Genomic DNA, 20,155 nt, shown 5'->3' with positions numbered 1-20,155 from the left:
ATGCAATAAGGAATTTGGTATATTATAATTTAAGAATTCATGTTTCCAAGTATCTATTCAGATTACTTTATGTAATTTTTGAATAAAGAATTTAAATATACATATATACAAAGAAAATGAAAGATAATTCATAAAAGGTGTTGTATGATCAGTGACCAACCTTATTAGTCTAGGTTAAACGCCTCGAAACTTTCTATAGATATTTAGTTTTGAGTTATCTACTGTGCTATCTAAGGTGAGTTATAGTCCCGTTTTTCATACTATTTTAAAGTATTTTTGGGATGAGATTACATGCAATTTTTGTTTTACATTTTAGACACAAGTGGAAATTAATTTAAATTATTTATTGTGAGTTGAACGAAAATATTCCCTAATCTGGTAATTGTGATCACTGGTTTCTACTGGTGAACGCGAATCCTATGGATAGATCTATCGAGCTTGATAGCCCCATTTCGTGCTAGTCACGCTAGCAATTTATAATCGAAATGTATTAGTACTTCGTATTTTTTTTGAAGATACACATGTTCAGTGTATATTGTTGTATGTTAAGGGTAAGGAATGGTTAAGTGGTTATCAGGTGGCTCACGGGTTAATGAATAATGTTTTAATATGTTCTAACATTTGAAATCTTGTGGTCTAAATCTTATACGTTATTTAAACCTATAATTCACTCAACATTTTTTTGTTGACAGTTTACTCGCATGTTTTCTCAGGTACTTGATTGTTTACTGGCAGCTTTTGTTAAACATTTAAACTTGCATTCTATTTTGGTTACATTAAATTGTGGGTGTTTGTTGACTCGGTTTTGGTCAACTTTTGTTAGTTACTTATGCTGATTTTTCTAAACTTACATTTATGATAGGTTTCCTTTATAGAAAATTATTTTTAAATAAAGAATGCAATGTTATGTATTAAATTCATTTAGAGTTATGATCAAGCTGTGGGACCAAGTGACGGAGCCGTTAAGGGTACTTGGCGGGTCGTCACAGTTGGTATCAGAGCGTTGGTTGTAGGGAACTAGGCGGTCATAATGTGGTCAACCCTTGGTCTTTAGGGTGCATTAGACTCTAGTCTACAGCCCAAACTTTCTCGTTATAGCATTATTATGCACTTCTGTTCTTATGAGGGACATTTATAAGTTTATTGCTTATTATTATTTCCCCATTGTATGTTCGTATGTGTTTCGTATTTGCAGATGTCATCTTCAAGTAACACTTATGTTCCTGCTCCTGTTTCTCAGTCCACCGCTTGACATCATGCTCGTATTGATGATCTGGTCAACTACTATATGTCTACTATTACCCACATGACCCGTGCTTACACGTCGGAGGCCCGTATTGATGCGTTGAGTGACTGCATGTGTGTTCTGCTGCATGTGGATGTGATTGATGAAGTTAAGTATGACATGGCTAGGTTTGATAGCTTCAAGAACAGTGTTGAGTTCGAGATCCGTAAGCGTGACCGCGAGGCGGACGCGAAATTTAAGGCATTGAAGGATGAGATGCGTGGCATCAAAGCTGAGTTGGAGGTGGTGAAGGATAAGTTGAAAAGGTATGAGACTTCCGAGGAGTCTCATGCTAGACCAGCTTATCATACCTGCTCCAAGAAGATGTGACATGATATGATCATGGATGATTTATTTATTTCATAGACCTATTTCCTATTTACATTCATTATTGGGATGTACGGTGTTTTTGTCGAGGATTTTTGTCGTGATATATTTTTCATTTATGTTATGGATGGTTATTTTATTTATATCACCTATTTATTTATCATTATCATGATTAGATTCTGGTGTTGTGGCTTTTTGGCATGTTATATATTATATGTGTAATATAGTTCATGTATGTTAGATGCTATGTATGGTGTATGATTTTTGTCATATGTATGTACGCATGTTGTGGTTATTTCCCTAACTATCATAAATATCATGATATTACTCATTAGTGTTCATTGACTAATATTATAATGGTTAATCTTTCTATGTTCGATCTACTCCATTTATAACACTAGTATTATTCTTAGTATTAACGGTTGTGTTACTTTGTTATGAAGATCATGCCTCCACGTGAGTCATCCGAAGCTCGTATGCAGCGATTGATTGTTGAAGGTATAGCTGCTGCAATGGTGACCAATGCTAATGGAAATGGTAACAACCAAGCTGGGTGTTCCCATAAAACTTTTATGGTTAACCGACCGCAAGAATTCAGTGGTACCGATGGGCCAATTGGTCTTACTCGCTGGTTCGAAAAGTTAGAATCTATTTTTCGTGTTAGCAGGGTTCTTGAGGAGGACAAATTTAGTTTTGCCAGTTGCACTCTGAAGGATAGTGCCCTAACCTGGTGGAATAATCTTGTTAACAGTTCTGGAAATGATGTTGCTTATAATCTTACCTGGAATACCTTTAAGGATAGAAAGATCACCCGCTACCGTCAAAGGGGTGAGCTTAAGAAATTAGAAACTGAGTTAAAGAATTTGAAAATGAAAGGCACTGACATTGATGCCTATGACCAGAGGTTCTTTGAGTTAACTCTGTTGTGTCCGACTACTTATCCCACTGAAGATCTCAAAATTGAGGCGTATATTGTTGGTTTGTCATATCTGATTGAAACTGTGGTTGAAGCTAATGAGCCCTAAACTATTGAAGCTGTCATAGCCATGGCACATAAATTGAATGATAAGGTGTTGAGAAGGGGAAAGAAAACTCCATCAGGGGAAGATAGTGATGAGGTGTTTAAGAAAGCTGATGATGGTAAGAGGAGGTGGGATAACAACAGCAACCAAAACCAGAATCGGCAGAAGAAATAGAATACTTCCAATTCCAATAACCGTAATCAACATGTTTGCCCGAGGTGCTACAAGCCTCATGATGGTTTTTGCTCAGTCACGTGTAATAGGTGTTCAAAATAAGGACATATAGCTCGGGATTGTAAGGTAGTTATCCCAAATGTTGCACCTCCTACTGTGGGTGGTGGGAATGGTAATGGTAATGGTAAGTCTAAGAATGGTGGTGCTCAGAGAGTTTGTTATGAGTGTGGAAAGCCTGGACACTTTCGTGATACATGTCCTGATAAAAAGAAACTAGTTGAGAACGCGCGTGAAAGAGCGTTCAATATTAATGTTAGAGATTCAGAGGAAGACCCGAAACTTGTTACTGGTACGTTTCGGTCAATGATTTATCATTTTATGTACTTTTTGATTCCGGGGCTGATTTAAATTTTGTTTCCAATAAATTTAGTACAAAAATCAAAACTCCATTAACTCCTTTAGACAGAACTTATGCTATAGAAGTAGCTAATGGTAAGGTGCTTACTGCTAAGACTGTGTACCGTAAGTGTAATATTAAAGTGGCTGATAAAGACTTTGAGGTAGACTTAGTGCCCATTGAGCTAGGAAGTTTTGATGCTGTTATTGGTATGGATTGGTTATCCAAAAATCGTGCTAAAATTGTCTATAATGAGAAATCCGTTCGTATTACTTGTGTGGTTGGAGAGCCACTGATGGTTTTAGGGTATAAGAAATGCAGACAAATAAATCTTATTAGCTGTTTGAAAGTTCATAAATATCTTCGCAAAGGCTGTCATGCTATTCTGGCCCATGTAGTAAAATCTGATAAAGAAGAAAAGAAGATTGATGTTGTTCCTGTTGTTACAGATTTTCCTGAGGTATTTCTCGAGGATTTACCTGGACTTCTGCTGCATGGCGCGGTAGAATTTCAAATTGATCTTGTACCTAGTGCTGCTCTTGTAGCACGTGCTCCTTATAGACTTGCTCCTTCCGAACTTCAAGAATTGTCAAGCCAACTTCATGAGTTGTTATACAAAGTTTTTATTCATCGCAGTTCGTCCCCTTGGGGAGCTCCTGTTTTATTCGTTAAGAAGAAAGATGGTTCGTTCCGATTATGCATTGATTATCGCGAGTTGAACAGGCTTACTGTTAAGAATCGTTACCCTCTTCCGAGAATTGATGATCTGTTCGATCAGCTCCAAGGTTCATCCACTTATTCTAAGATTGATTTCCATTCTGGTTATCACCAATTGCGCGTTAAAGAAACTAATATTCTGAAAACCGCTTTTCGAACCCGTTATGGTCATTACGAATTTCTAGTTATGCCTTTCAGATTAACTAACACACCTGCAGTGTTCATGGACCTCATGAACTGAAAAAAATTGCATGGGGGTCCGTGCGGTATGTTTAAAATAACAAGCGGAGTCTAAAAGAATTTTTTCACCTTGGGGGTCACTGTGGTTTGCAATAGTTTCACGGGGGTCCAATTGCCTAACGTCTATGTAAATCTAACGGTTAAGTGGTGCACATGACTTGCACACGAGGGTATTTTTGTCAATTTTGTTCCTCTTGTCTTCTGACACACCCACTCTTTATTCATCCTGATCTTCTTCTATCATCAAATAATAAACCCTAATTTTGTTGAATCAACTAACCTTAAACACGGTCAAATCTAAATCTAAATCTAAATCAATTAACTAACCTTAATATCACATCAGGACCACCATCTTCAGTCACCGCCGTCGTGACCACCATCACCTTCGTTCACCATCGTGACCACCGTCACCTTCGTTCAACATCGTGACCACCATCTTCAGTCACCGCCATCGCCACCATTTTAATTCACCGTCGCAGCCACCATCATCAGTTTATGTTCAGATTGGATTGTAATCTCAGGTTTGACTTTGATTTCTAGAATTTAATGATGCTTCTCCATTCGATATTATGATTCACGAAGCTTCAATGAGTGATAAGGAACCAAAATCACACACCAATTCGATCATAAACTAGTTGAATCTCTCGATTTTTTTTATTTATATTTCGATTTAAATTTAATTTAATGATACCTGTTTTCCCCCTTTTCATTTTTCATCACTTCCGTCTTCAGATCTTGTATCTGCCGGAGGTCTCGTGAAGGTTGCAGTTGGACTTACAAACCCCAACAATGCAGAAGTTTCAACCGCATTAACATGACGATGATGGCGATTTAATTAGATGTATACACCAAATATTGATGTTGATGAACACACCTACAAATCACAGCTTGCATCATCAAATCTCCCAAAACTAAATGATTTCACATATCAATAAATCTAAAATTGAAAGTTATTCACAAAGCAAAAAGCATCTGCATAATTAGAATCAGATTTATTTTTTATATTTAGTTTTGTTTCATATAAATTTGAATTAAATGTGGGTAACAAAATTAACCACTGATATCATGGAGTCCGTTAGTTTGAGAAATTGGGAATTTTGGGATATTCCTACTTCATCGCTTCTGAAATCAAGTTTGTTTTATGTTTTAAGCTTAGAATGTTTTGTTGGTAATTTCTTGTTTTCCAAATCAAAACTACAAGGGTTTTAGATATGAAAAAAATATGGAAGTTAGATCTGGGTCATGAATAAGATCTGAGTTTGTTGGAGTTAATGATATTTATTAGGATAATAAGATGAAGCAGGGGCTCATGAAAGAGAGAGGAAAAAGGATGACGATTTTACCCTCATGTGCAATGCACATGATAGACTTTAACAGAATAATTGACGGTAGTTAGTGAATTGGACTCCCCATGAAACAAATTCATACCACAGTGACCCCTCAAGGTGAAAAAATTCTTTTGGACTCCGCTTGTTATTTCGCAAATACCACAGGGACCCCCATGCAATTTTGTCCATGAACTGTATGTAGTCCTTATCTGGACAAGTTCGTTATCGTTTCATCGGTGATATGCTTATCTATTCCAAGAGTGATCAAGAGCACGAAGAGCATTTGAAATTAGTGCTTGATTTGTTAAGAAAAGAAGAGTTGTATGCTAAAATTTCTAAGTGTGCGTTTTGGTTGAAAGAAGTTCAATGCCTTGGACACGTTGTAAGTAAACAGGGAATTTAAGTTGATCCTGCTAAGATTGAGGCAATTGAAAAGTGGGAAACTCCGAAGACTCCTACTCAGGTTCGTCAATTCCTAGGTTTAGCAGGCTATTATAGAAGGTTTATTCAAGATTTTTCACGAGTAGCAAAACTTCTAAATGCTTTAACGCATAAGGGGAAGAAGTATGAGTGGAAAAGTGAACAAGAGTCTACTTTCCAAACGTTAAAAGAAAAGTTAACTTCTGCACCGATATTATCACTACCTGAGGGTAATGATGATTTTGTTATCTATTGTGACACTTCGTGTCAGGGCTTTGGTTGTGTTCTGATGTAGCGAAAGAAAGTCATTGCTTACACGTCAGGTCAATTGAAAATTCATGAACAGAATTATACGACCCATGATTTAGAATTGGGAGCTGTTGTGTTCGCACTCAAGATTTGGTGACATTATTTGTATGGGGTCAAATGTACAGTGTACACTGATCACAAGATTCTTCAACATTTCTTTGATAAAAAACAGTTGAATATGAGACAGCGAAGATGGGTTTAATTGTTGAACGATTATGATTGTGAACTCCTTTATCATCCTGGAAAAGCCAATGTTGTGGCTGATGTTTTAAGTCAAAAAGAGATAATTGAACCTCGTAGGTTTCGAGCCTTGAATATGACCATTCGAACGAACCTCGTAAGGCAGATTCTTGAAGCACAACAAGAAGAATTGAAGGAGGAGAATTTCGTGAACGAAAAGATCAAAGGCTTGAGTAAACAATTGGAGGCATGAACAGACGGTACTCGGTATTTTGCGGGACGTCTTTGGGTTCCGAAATTTGGTGACTTACGACAACTTGTTTTAGATGAAGCTCATAAGTCTAGATACTCTATTCACCCTGGTTCGGGGAAGATGTATCATGATCTAAAAGAGTTATATTGGTGGCCTAATTTGAAAGCTGATGTGGCTACTTATGTGGCTAAGTGTTTGACATGTGCTAAAGTTAAAGCTGAACATCAGAAACCGTCCGAACTTTTAGTGCAACCTGAAATTCCCGAGTGGAAGTGGGAAGGTATTGCAATGGATTTTATTACGAAGTTACCAAGAGTTGTGGGTGGTTATGATACTATTTGGGTTATTGTTGACCGACTCACAAAGTCAGCTCATTTCTTGACGATAAAAGAAACTAATTCGATGGAGAAGCTTACTCGTATATATTTGAAAGAAATTGTTTCAAGACATGGTGTTCCTGTATCTATTATTTCAGACCGAGATAGTCGATTTACATTGAGATTTTGGCAATCTCTACAGGAAGCTTTGGGAATCAAATTGGATATGAGCATTGCTTATCATCCACAGATTGATGGTCAGAGTGAAAGGACCATTCAAATGTTGGAAGACATGTTGCGTGCGTGTATTATTGATTTCGGTAATGGTTGGGATAGATATTTGTCATTGGCATAATGTTCTTATAACAACAGGTATCATGCAAATATCAAAGCCGCACCATTCGAGGCACTATATGGTAGAAAGTGTGACGACCCGGAGATTTCCAACCAAATTTAAACGTAATATTTGAATGTTTCAGACACGATAAGCAAAGTCTATAATGTTGAGTCTTAAAAATTTTGAACTATTTCATAAAGCATTTGACCTTTAACTATTTCAGACGATTCACGAACCACTATTTGTAAACATATATATATATAATAATTGGAAATATTAATAATTGGAAATATTAATATATAAATTAAAACTAAATATGTACAATAGTATATAAGATAATAAGGTTGTTATATATATATATATATATATATATATATATATATATATATATATATATATATATATATATATATATATATATATATATATATATATATATATATATATACATAATCTTTATTATATGTATATTGTGATATATATTAAATATTCATTATTATATATAATATGTAGTTAATAACTATTACATAATTAGTAAATTGTAATATTAATATATGTAGTTACAAGTTAAGGTATAGATATTATATTAATGATATTATTATTTTTATGTACTATTAATATTAATATTATTAATATTATTATTATTGTTATGTTATAGTTAAAAAAATTATAATTGTTAATATAAAATGTTAAATATGAATATTACTAAGAAAAACTAAAACTATAATTATTACTATAATTATTTTTTTATCTTCATTATTTTTACCCTTATTAGTATTATTATTATTATTATTATTATTATTATTATTATTATTATTATTATTATTATTATTATCTTTACAAATATTATTATTAAATATCATTATTAACAACATTATTAACAATTATTATTATCATTTATATTAATAAGAATTACTAATATTAATATAATTATTAAGTATTAATATAAATTTTATAGAATTACAAACTAAATAAGATTCAGTCGTATTAATCAAACTATAGGATTGTTTCCTGTTTTTGATTGATATCAGTACCAATCAGTTGTACTACGAATCTTAATCAGATAGCCATCCAAATTGATTTATATATTTTTTTATTTTCTGTATTTTGTCTTCCTGTCTCATCTTGTTACAGGTCGATATCACCATCGCTATAATACAAATTCGATCGAATAATGATACAGCATCAAACACTAACATGTACTCTATACAATCAATGCTTTAATTTGGAAAATAAAAAGGGATTAATCAAACTGAAAACTCGCTCAAAGAACCGTTCTTCTGTACGCTTGAATTTTTAGCCAAAACTTAATTTCATAACTAATTTCAAAATCTATAAATGCAGAGCTATTACTGATCATATAGTGATTCTCTCTGTGAATTTTCAAACCTCAATTTATTATATCGATTGATAATTTTGGAGTCAAAGTTTTAATTGGAAAAGTCAAACGGTTTGTTCATCGCGAAATTTGAAATCATTTTGGTGTTTCACGTTCAATTGAGGATTTAGACAGTTTTTAGGAAGGATTTATAGTCTATTTTATGTTATAACTTTAATCTAAACGTGTCTAGATTTTGAAATCAAAATTCGAGTTTGTTGAAGTGTTCAAGCTGTTCTACAGCTTTACTATTTTGATTTTTTTTCTTTCTCTATTAATTTCAAACATCAAGATAAGTTGTTTCTGTTTCAATTGAGAATCCCAAACCAAAATAAATTTATTGATTCGATTATTGAACACTTACAGTCGACGGGTTATATTGAAGAAGAAGGAGGGAACAGACTGTATTCTGGGTTAAATAAAAACAGAATCCCTTTTTAATTTAGAAAAACAGAAATTGGTGGGATGGTTAAGGAGGTGTTGTATGAATAGGGAAGTCGTGGGATCAAGTCTGAGTTGGGATTTTTTTTTAAGAAAGCTGAATTTGACTCAAGGTAGTTTAATTACTTAATTATTTATTTGTTATTATTATTATTATTATTATTAATTATGTTATTAATATGTTAAAGATTGTTATCACTAGAATTAATATCATGAATATTGTTATCATTATAGGTAATATCAATTAAATATTATTAGTATTATCATTAGTATAATTATTATTATCAGTATTATTATTATTGTTATTATTACTAGTATTATAATTGTTATCATTGTTATTATTAATATATGTATTGTTATTATTATTATTATTATTATCATTATTACTATGATATTATTATTACTTACTCGTATTAGTATGTTACTAATTATTATCATTTATTAATATTATTAGTATTAACACTATTATTATTATTATTATTATCATTATTATTATTATTATTATTATCATTATTATTATTATTATTATTATTATTATTATTATTATTATTATTATTATTATTATTATTATTATTATTATTATTATTATTATTATTATTATTGGTATCATTATTATTGTATCATTATTGTTATTATTTATTATGATCAAGATGATGGATATATTAATTATTGTTATTACTAACTTAATATTATGAATATTATTATCACTAAAATAAGAAAAATTATTATTATCATTATTATTAAGACTAGTATTAATATTATCATTAGTTTTATAAGTATTACTAGAAGTATAAATTTTACCATTTTAGTATTAATATCATTATTATGAGTAAAATTAATATTATTATTATTATTATTATTATTATTATTATTATTATTATTATTATTATTATTATTATTTTGGAAAATAATACAATTTATTTTCATAAATATTAGTATTATTATCATTTTATAAGTATTGGAGTTATTATCATTAACATAAGAACTATTAATAGGATTATTATTATTAGTATTATTAATATTAAAAATTATTATAAATATAATCAAATACAACTTTTATTCACTATTATTAATATAAAAATATATTTAAAAATAACATTACCTATAAGTATGAATTAATTATATTAACAATATTTATATAAATACTCATATATAACAAATTAGGCATTTTTAAAACTATATAAATAATAATCATTTTAAATATATATACAAATCAAATAACTATTATATAAAGTGATAATATATGAAATTGTTCGATTACGATTAGATGTATTAATGAATATACAAATGATATAGGTTCGTGAATCCAAGGCCAACCCTGCATTGTTTAGTTGTTCAATATCGTCATATGTATTTTTACTACAAAATACACTATTTTGAGTTTCATTTGCTCCCTTTTTAAATGCTTTTGCAATATATATTTTTGGGACTGAGAATACAAGCGCTGCTTTTATAATTGTTTGACGAAATAGACACAAGTACTTAAAACTACATTCTATGGCTAGATTATTAAACCGAATATGCCCCTTTTTAGTCTGGCAATCTAAGAATTAGGGAACAGACACCCTAATTGACGCGAATCCTAAAGATAGATCTATTGGGCCCAACAAGCCCCATCAAAAGTATCGGATGCTTTAGTACTTCGAATTTATCATGTCCGAAGGGAGTCCCGAAATGATGGGGATATTCTATATGCATCTTGTTAAGGTCGGTTACCAGGTGTTCACCATATGAATAATTTTTATCTCTATGCAGTTTGCGAAATGCCTGATATGAGAATGATGTTTATGAAATATGAAAATCTTGTGGTCTATTAAGATAATGGAAATGATTGTTTATGATAAACCTATGAACTCACCAACCTTTTGGTTAATACTTGAAAGCATGTTTATTCTCAGGTATGAAAGAAACCTTCCGCTGTGCATTTTCTCATATTAGAGATATTACTTGAAGTCATTCATGACATATTTCAAAAGACGTTGCATTCGAGTCGTCGAGTTCATCAAGATTATTACTAAGTCAATTATTGTTGGATATATTATGAAATGGTATGCATGCCGTCAACTGTCGATGTAATGAAAGTTTGTCTTTTAAAAAAGAATGCAATGTTTGTAAAATGTATCATATAGAGGTCAAGTACCTCGTGATGTAACCAAATGTAATGTATTCGTCCAGATGGATTAGGACGGGTCATGAAAGTTGGTATCAGAGTGGTGGTCTTAGTGAACCAGGTCTTGCATTAGTGTGTCTGACTGATAGTTGTTTAGATGCATTAGTGGGTCTGGACTTCGACCATGTCTGCATGTCAAAAGTTTTGCTTATCATTTCGTGTCAAAAATGACATGCTTATCATCCTTAAAGTCTAGACACGTCTTACTGCCTCTATTGCATATATAGTGTATAGATAAATTCGTATATTAGCGTATCTGTTACTGTAAACTTTGCCTGACAGCTCCCGAAAATTCCTCCGTAATCTATGAAATCTTTTGTTCTATATATATAGATATTCTATGTAATTAGAATACCATCTGATCGCCGAAAATCATTTCATATCGAAAAAATCCTTTACTCAATCGTATGAAATGGAACTCGTCACTAGATCAAGTTCTTCGGATTCCGACAGCTATTCCGATATGGAAACACACTCGAGCTCTGAAAGCAGTATAACCAGAATGAATCAACCAATCATCCATCCTCAATTCATCTGATGAGTTCGTAGTCGACTTAATCAATGGAGACGAGAAGAAGGTGATCCCTTCCATCCACCACATTCTTCTCTTGGTGAAGAACCCGAAGCACTTACCGACGAACCCATTCGAAACACCATTTTTACTCTCATTTCCAGAGTATCTCTCCACGATTATATACTATCACAAATTCTAGATCTTATTCATCCACTCGTCCGAATCAACAATCATCTCGGTGTAATAGAAGAAGTCAACGAGCTTCGAACTCGGGTAGTGACTTTGGAAGATATGGTGCAAAGATTACAAGCACCAGCGGCAACACTGGCAACAACAGTACCACCATCAGCAGCACCAGCAGCATAACCAGTACCACCATCAACAACATTAACAGTACCATCACCACCACCAACAGCAACATCCGCATCCCACACCTCAACATCATAATCTATCCCACGAGCATCAACATCATACGCACCATAGATATCAAGGAGTACCAACAATAATGAACGATGAAGTATTGATCCATAACTTCACTGAAGAAATATTCTGAGAAGAATATGTGGTTTCTAAAGTCATAGAGACTATTTATTCTAGCTCAAACCGAAAAGCAAATGAGTTTAATATCATATTAACTCATTAAATCCATGATTACATCTGAAGAAAATATATATGCAAGTATATTTTCATAAAGATTGTAATTAAAAATTCTTTTGTACAAACTGTTAATGGTGAAAATATTTTAACGGGTAGGTAATACCCGAGGAATATTTAGATTTCACATTAATAAGTTACACTGTACATTCTTCGAATCTGATTCAACAGTCATATACTATCCTACTTACAACCACCGATATACGTATCCGTTCAACGCAGAATAACCATTTTCATCCAATTTTATATTTGGATTTTGATTTACCAGAATCCAACAAGTGGCATAATGAAGAAAACATTGAACAAAATAAAATTTGTTAGAAACAAACAAATTAACTATGACAAATTTTGTTAAGAATCCACGCTAACAAAATCCTAGATAAACTGTTCCTAGCTAACTGTTAATTCCTTATTGTACATTTATTTATCGCAATTTTAATTCTCACAATTTTATTTATCGTTATTTAATTTCTGTTATTTATTTTACGCACTTTATCGGGACACGTATACAATGTTTTGACATATCATATCGACGTCATCTATATATATTATTTGGAATAACCATAGACACTCTATATGCTGTAATGATCGAGTTCGCTATACAGGGTTGAGGTTGATTCTCAAATAATATATATACTTTGAGTTGTGATCGAGTCTGAGACATGTATATAATGGGTCACGATATATATTAATTAATTTGAATATTATATATAAATTGTTGAATTACTAACTGTGGACTACAAACATTGGACAACTAAAATGAATTAAAATATTGATTATAATATATGAAACTAAACATCTCTTCAAGCTTGCAACTTGATTTCATCTTAAACCTCATTTGTATCTTGACGATTACAATCTGCGTTCAAACCTTTCATGATTTTTGAAAAGACCTCAATCGAGAGGATGAACCAACCGCACTTCATCTATGGAAGAAAAGATTTATGCATATAGTTATGCACCTGAAAACACTCAGAACCTGAGTAAACGTTTAACACGTATCTGTGCTAGCTCTTTTGGCATTGTTATTACCGAAAATAACTTTACAATCTCTCTTCTAATTAGCCAATTTTGTCATAGCTCCAGCAAGTCAACTTCGATTTTTCGTTCGAAACAACCTTATTATAACCTTGATATATAAGTTTTCCTGTCATCATCATTACCGGGGAACCGTTTACATTCCACCACATTAGCAGTAAACTTACCAGCAACTTCATTACTCATTGGTTTAAGTCTCTCTGAAAAACCATTATAAATATTCATTAAAACCCTATCATATACTCATCCACATTTTATAACGAAAATTACCATACCAATTATCGGGAAATAGCAATCAGTATTTCGTATCTCGCAATGTTTCTACATCAACAGTTATACGTATACATATAACATTTATCTCTTAGAATTATGATCTTCCATCCTAAAACTCTGAAAAGCACCAAGTCTAAAAATTAATACTCTGAATGTTGAAATGCTGATGAAGCAGCAAAAAAACTGTAAACGACCTTAACAGTCAAAAGTATGATGATAAAGAATGGAGTGTTGGAAACACTCAATAGAAAATTTAGTACCGAAAAGCGGATTATGCGAAACCATGAAGGAGGCTGTGGGCAAATCACAAAGACAAAATCTGCCTTCAAAGAATCCAAATGATTCAGTATCTGTTGAAGTGATTAGCGAATACCTTACTCCCGACTCTAAACCTTTACGGACAAATCTTCATCATCATCCATCGAAATTAGAAGTTCTAAGATATCATCGTATCTTTCATTATAAATATCCTCAATATTTTTGAAGATATCTTCATAAATATACTTGTCCGATATTAAATACCTCTCCGCTCTATCTGTGTTATATCATAAAAGAAACTATTTTAGTTTCTAAAATTCTGAAAAATTCGAATTTGAATGATTTTGAAGTAGTGTTGGAAATTGATGCATGAGTTAGTATAATATAATGACACTTGATCAACGTGATTATATTACAGTAAGTCATGCTGAGTTTTTAATGGAACTTGATGATTCACAGATCATAACGTCATCATGTGCCATGTTACACGACTCGTTCATTCTACTTAACCTCCGAACATATCAAGAAAATATATTCTTGATAGTTCTATCTTCCGTAAATCTGGTAATTTACCAAATTAACCTCCGAACATATCAAGAAAATATATTCTTGATAGTTCTATCTTCTTCTAATTAGAAGATTTCTTTATATTCCTTGAATTTCGGAAATCAACTGTGACTACGTCACCGGTTAAGACGAACCTTCATTTACTCATTTCACTCTTTCGTGATAACTTCACTCGTACGATTCACATAAACAAATTATTTTATCCATATTACTCGATGATGATAAAACTCTATTTATCAACTCATATTCATCATAAAAACATTTTTATTGTTATTCATGACCATCTCAATCAAATTTCGGGACGAAATTTCTTTAATGGGTAGGTACTGTGACGACCCGGAGATTTTTGACCAAATTTAAACGTAATCTTTGAATGTTTCCGACACGATAAGCAAAATCTGTAATGTTGAGTCTTAAAAATTTTGAACTATTTCATAAAGCATTTGACCTTTAACTATTTCAGACGATTCACGAACCACTATTTGTAAACATAAATATAAGTATATATATATATATATATATATATATATATATATATATATATATATATATATATATATATATATATATATATATATATATATATATATATAATTGGAAATATTAATAATTGGAAATATTAATATATAAATTAAAACTAAATATGTAAAATAGTATATAAGATAATAAGGTTGTTGATGTGCTGGATCGTAACCTTTATTTATGAACGGATTTGAGTTGTTTTGTTACACGAATTGATTTATTGTATATGTGGTATTTTATTGAATTCAGGTTGATTTCACACATATATAGGCAACTAGTCCTATTCATGTAGTTTAGTTTGTTGGTAAATCCGATTCGTTCCACAGGGAGATGGAGTGTTTAATGGTTTTTAATAGTCTTTGATGTCAAACTTAATTAAAGAGGGTTTTGGATTAGGAATTTATAATATAACAGTAACAGAAAATAACTTAACTAATTTACTTCATAAATAAAATTACAAGATTACAATAAATAACTTAAAAAGGAACTAAATGAAATTATGCTAATTATGATGCATTAATTATATTACTAGATGGTAATTAGTAAAATAGTAATTTTTAATAAAACTATATGTTTAGAATGTTGTTTTGAGTAATTATAATATAAACTTATTTAAATTAACTAAATGACAAGTTTTAATTATATTAATATAAATTATTAGGAATAGTAATTTAACTAATTACAAACTAATTATAAGTTATAAACTTTTAATTAACACTAATTATAAGGTTAAAACATGTATTAAGCTATTTTATAATAACTAATATTAATTATATAGTAATAACCTAAATATAAATAATTAAATAATTAAAACCCTAATTTTACCCTAACTGGTACTGTAGCCGCGTTATTACCTTACGCGTTTCGCGTATTTATACGCGTATCGCGTATAATTTAAAACCTACGCGAATTGTGTGATTCTGATCGTACAGTTTGATTTACAGGCATACGCGTTTCGCGTATACCATACACGATTCGCGTATGACTTATACGATGTGACAAACAGTCTGGTACGAATTTTAAGTATTTTTATGAAATCTTTTATATTTTATAATAATAATTCGTAAATAATAATAATAATACGTTTACAAGAAATAATAATGGGATAAATGGGAGGGTTTACTTAAATGTGTCACCCCTAGGTCCATGGATTGTTTTTAGTTTACGCCCTATTTAAAATGTTTTAGTAATAAACTTTATATTTTTCTTTCGAAAAAATATAAGGTTAAGACAAACTAAATAAAATCTAATTTTCATCGGATTCTTTTTAGATAGCTACTATTCCTTAAGTATTTAAATTGAGACCTAGCCTAGTTTTGACTTTCGCCAATACCCAAATCGTAACGGTTTCCCTTTTTACAATTTCACTGTCATATAATTATTGATATTACCCAAACCACCGAAGTTTATTTCTAAATTGGTGTTAATAACTTATCCATAAATTCGTCTAGATCATTTTTAATGTTGAAGCTTAATTTATGTAAATAAAAACAACTTTCGTTATTTTAAATTTAATAAATTAAGTGGCAAGGGTTAAATACCTAATTACATAAAAATGGTTCTTTTAACTAGGCTCAATATTAAAAATACTAAAGTTACATTTTAACTTTTACAATTGATAACAATCCATTTCACTAGGGACTCTACATCTAAGCAAACACTATGAAAATTTAGCTATTCATTACGCTAGGGTAAACATAAAAATATGGATATGCAAACATAATAACAACGATAATTTTAACAGAGTAAACTTACTAAAATATCTTCACTTTCATTAACTTCAAACGGTAGAAAATTACAATAATAACACCCCTTTCACGCGTACAATAACACCCTTAATCACGAACATTACACCCTTAATATTTGAACTATACTAAATATTGAACCTTGAGATTAAAATGAAAATGATACAGAGTGCTAAAAATAAATGACAATAATTTGTATGTGTGTATAATAATTGTCTCCTCTTGCTTTCAACATGTACTCCGTATTTATCATTGAGAAATAGTAGTAGGTGAAGCTTAATTGGTTCCTTGCTGTAGCACAATTCAGAAAAAGAATTGATTTTTAAACACAAAAGCAGCCGCCCCATTTCAGTTTCATGATTAACTCGGCCTAACATTACGCGTTTCGTGTAGAGGTCACACGATTCGCGTAAGGCTAAATTACTACGCGTTTCGTGTAGATCTACACGATTCGCGTAAGAGATAATGGCAGTTTTCTTTATTTTTCTTTTTCGTTTGTTCTATGTTGATCCCGTGTTGACGTTAAATTGACTTGGCATTTTTCATTTGAACTCTTTTCTTCAATTATCTTGTACTTTCATTCGGATAAACGTTTCTTGATATAAATTTGGTTAAAACTATCGTTTTATCGTCGTTTCTTCGAATAGCAAGCTCTTGTCTACTTTTATCGTTCTTCTCGTGAAATGCTCATTGAATGTCTTTGTAGATGGTGAAAACCTATGAAATATAAGTGATATTGCGTCGAATAATATGTATGTTTAGAGCAATATCAGTTGTTATATATATATATATATATATATATATATATATATATATATATATATATATATATATATATATATATATACATAATCTTTATTATATGTATATTGTGATATTGTGATATATATTAAATATTTATTATTATATATAATATGTAGTTAATAACTATTACATAATTAGTAAATTGTAATATTAATATGTGTAGTTACAAGTTAAGGTATAGATATTATATTAATGATATTATTATTTTTATATATTATTAATATTAATATTATTATTATTATTATTGTTATGTTATAGTTAAAAAAAAATTATAATTGTTAATATAAAATGTTAAATATGAATATTACTAAGAATAACTAAAACTATAATTATTACTATAATTATTTTTTTATCTTCATTATTTTTACCCTTATTATTATTATTATTATTATTATTATTATTATTATTATTATTATTATTATTATTATTATTATTATAAATATTATTATTAAATATCATTATTAACAACATTATTAACAATTATTATTATCATTTATATTAATAAGAATTACTAATATTAATATAATTATTAAGTATTAATATAAATTTTATAGAATTACAAACTAAATAAGATTCAGTCGTATTAATCAAATTATAGGATTGTTTCCTGTTTTTGATTGATATCAGTAACAATCAGTTGTACTACGAATCTTAATCAGATAACCATCCAAATCGATTTATATATTTTTTTATTTTCTGTATTTTATCTTCCTGTCTCATCTTGTTACAGGTCGATATCACCATCGCTATAATACAAATTCGATCGAATAATGATACAGCATCAAACACTAACATGTACTCTATACAATCTCTGCTGTAATTTGGAAAATAAAAAGGGATTAATCAAACTGAAAACTCGCTCAAAGAACCGTTCCTCTGTACGCTTGAATTTTTAGCCAAAACTCAATTTCATAACCAATTTCAAAATCTATAAATGCAGATCTATTAGTGATCATATAGTGATTCTCTCTATGAATTTTCAAACCTCAAGTTATTATATCGATTGATAATTTTGGAGTCAAACTTTTAATTGAAAAAGTCAAACGGTTTGTTCATCGCCAAATTTGAAATCATTTTGGTGTTTCACGTTCAATTAAGGATTTAGACAGTTTCTAGGAAGGATTTATAGTCTATTTCATGTTATAACTTTAATCTAAACATGTCTAGATTTTGAAATCAAAATTCGAGTTTTTTGAAGTGTTCAAGCCGTTCTACAGCTTTACTATTTTGATTTTTTTTCTTTCTCTGTTAATTTCAAACATCAAGATAAGTTGTTTCTGTTTCAATTGTGAATCCCAAACCAAAATAAATTTATTGATTCGATTATTGAACACTTACAGTCGACGGGTTATATTGAAGAAGAAGGATGGAACAGACTGTATTCTGGGTTAAATAAAAACAGAATCCCTTTTTAATTCAGAAAAACAAAAATTGGTGGGATGGTTAAGGAGGTGTTGTATGAATGGGGAAGTCGTGGGATCAAGTCTGAGTTGGGATTTTTTTTTTTTTAAGAAAGCTGAATTTTACTCAAGGTAGTTTAATTACTTAATTATTTATTTGTTATTATTATTATTATTATTATTATTATTATTATTATTATTATTATTATTATTATTATTATTATAATTATTATTATTATTATTATTATTAATTATGTTATTAATATGTTAAAGATTGTTATCATTAGAATTAATATCACGAATATTGTTATCATTATAGGTAATATCAATTAAATATTATTATTATTATCATTACTAAAATTATTATTATCAGTATTATTATTATTGTTATTATTACTAGTATTATAATTGTTATCATTGTTATTATTAATATATGTATTGTTATTATTATTATTATTATTATTATTATTATTATTATCATTATTGCTATGATATTATTATTACTTACTAGTATTAGTATGTTACTAATTATTATCATTTATTAATATTATTAGTATTAACACTATTATTATTATTATTATTATTATTATTATTATTATTATTATTATTATTATTATTATTATTATTATTATTATTGGTATTATTATTATTGTATCATTATTGTTATTATTTAATATGATTAAGATGATGGATATATTAATTATTGTTATTACTAACTTAATATTATGAATATTATTATCACTAAAATAAGAAAAATTATTATTATCATTATTATTAAGACTAGTATTAATATTATCATTAGTTTTATAAGTAGTACTAGAAGTATAAATTTTACCATTTTAGTATTAATATCATTATTAAGAGTATGATTAATATTATTATTATTATTATTATGGAAAATAACACGATTTATTTTCATAAATATTAGTATTATTATCATTTTATAAGTATTGGAGTTATTATCATTAACATAAGAACTATTAATAGGATTATTATTATTAGTATTATTAATATTAAAAATTATTATAAATATAATCAAATACAACTTTTATTCACAATTATTAATATAAAAATATATTTAAAAA

This window comes from Rutidosis leptorrhynchoides, chromosome 4 (assembly GCF_046630445.1).
Source record: "Rutidosis leptorrhynchoides isolate AG116_Rl617_1_P2 chromosome 4, CSIRO_AGI_Rlap_v1, whole genome shotgun sequence".
Taxonomy (NCBI): domain Eukaryota; kingdom Viridiplantae; phylum Streptophyta; class Magnoliopsida; order Asterales; family Asteraceae; genus Rutidosis; species Rutidosis leptorrhynchoides.
This window is presented reverse-complemented; position numbering follows the sequence as displayed.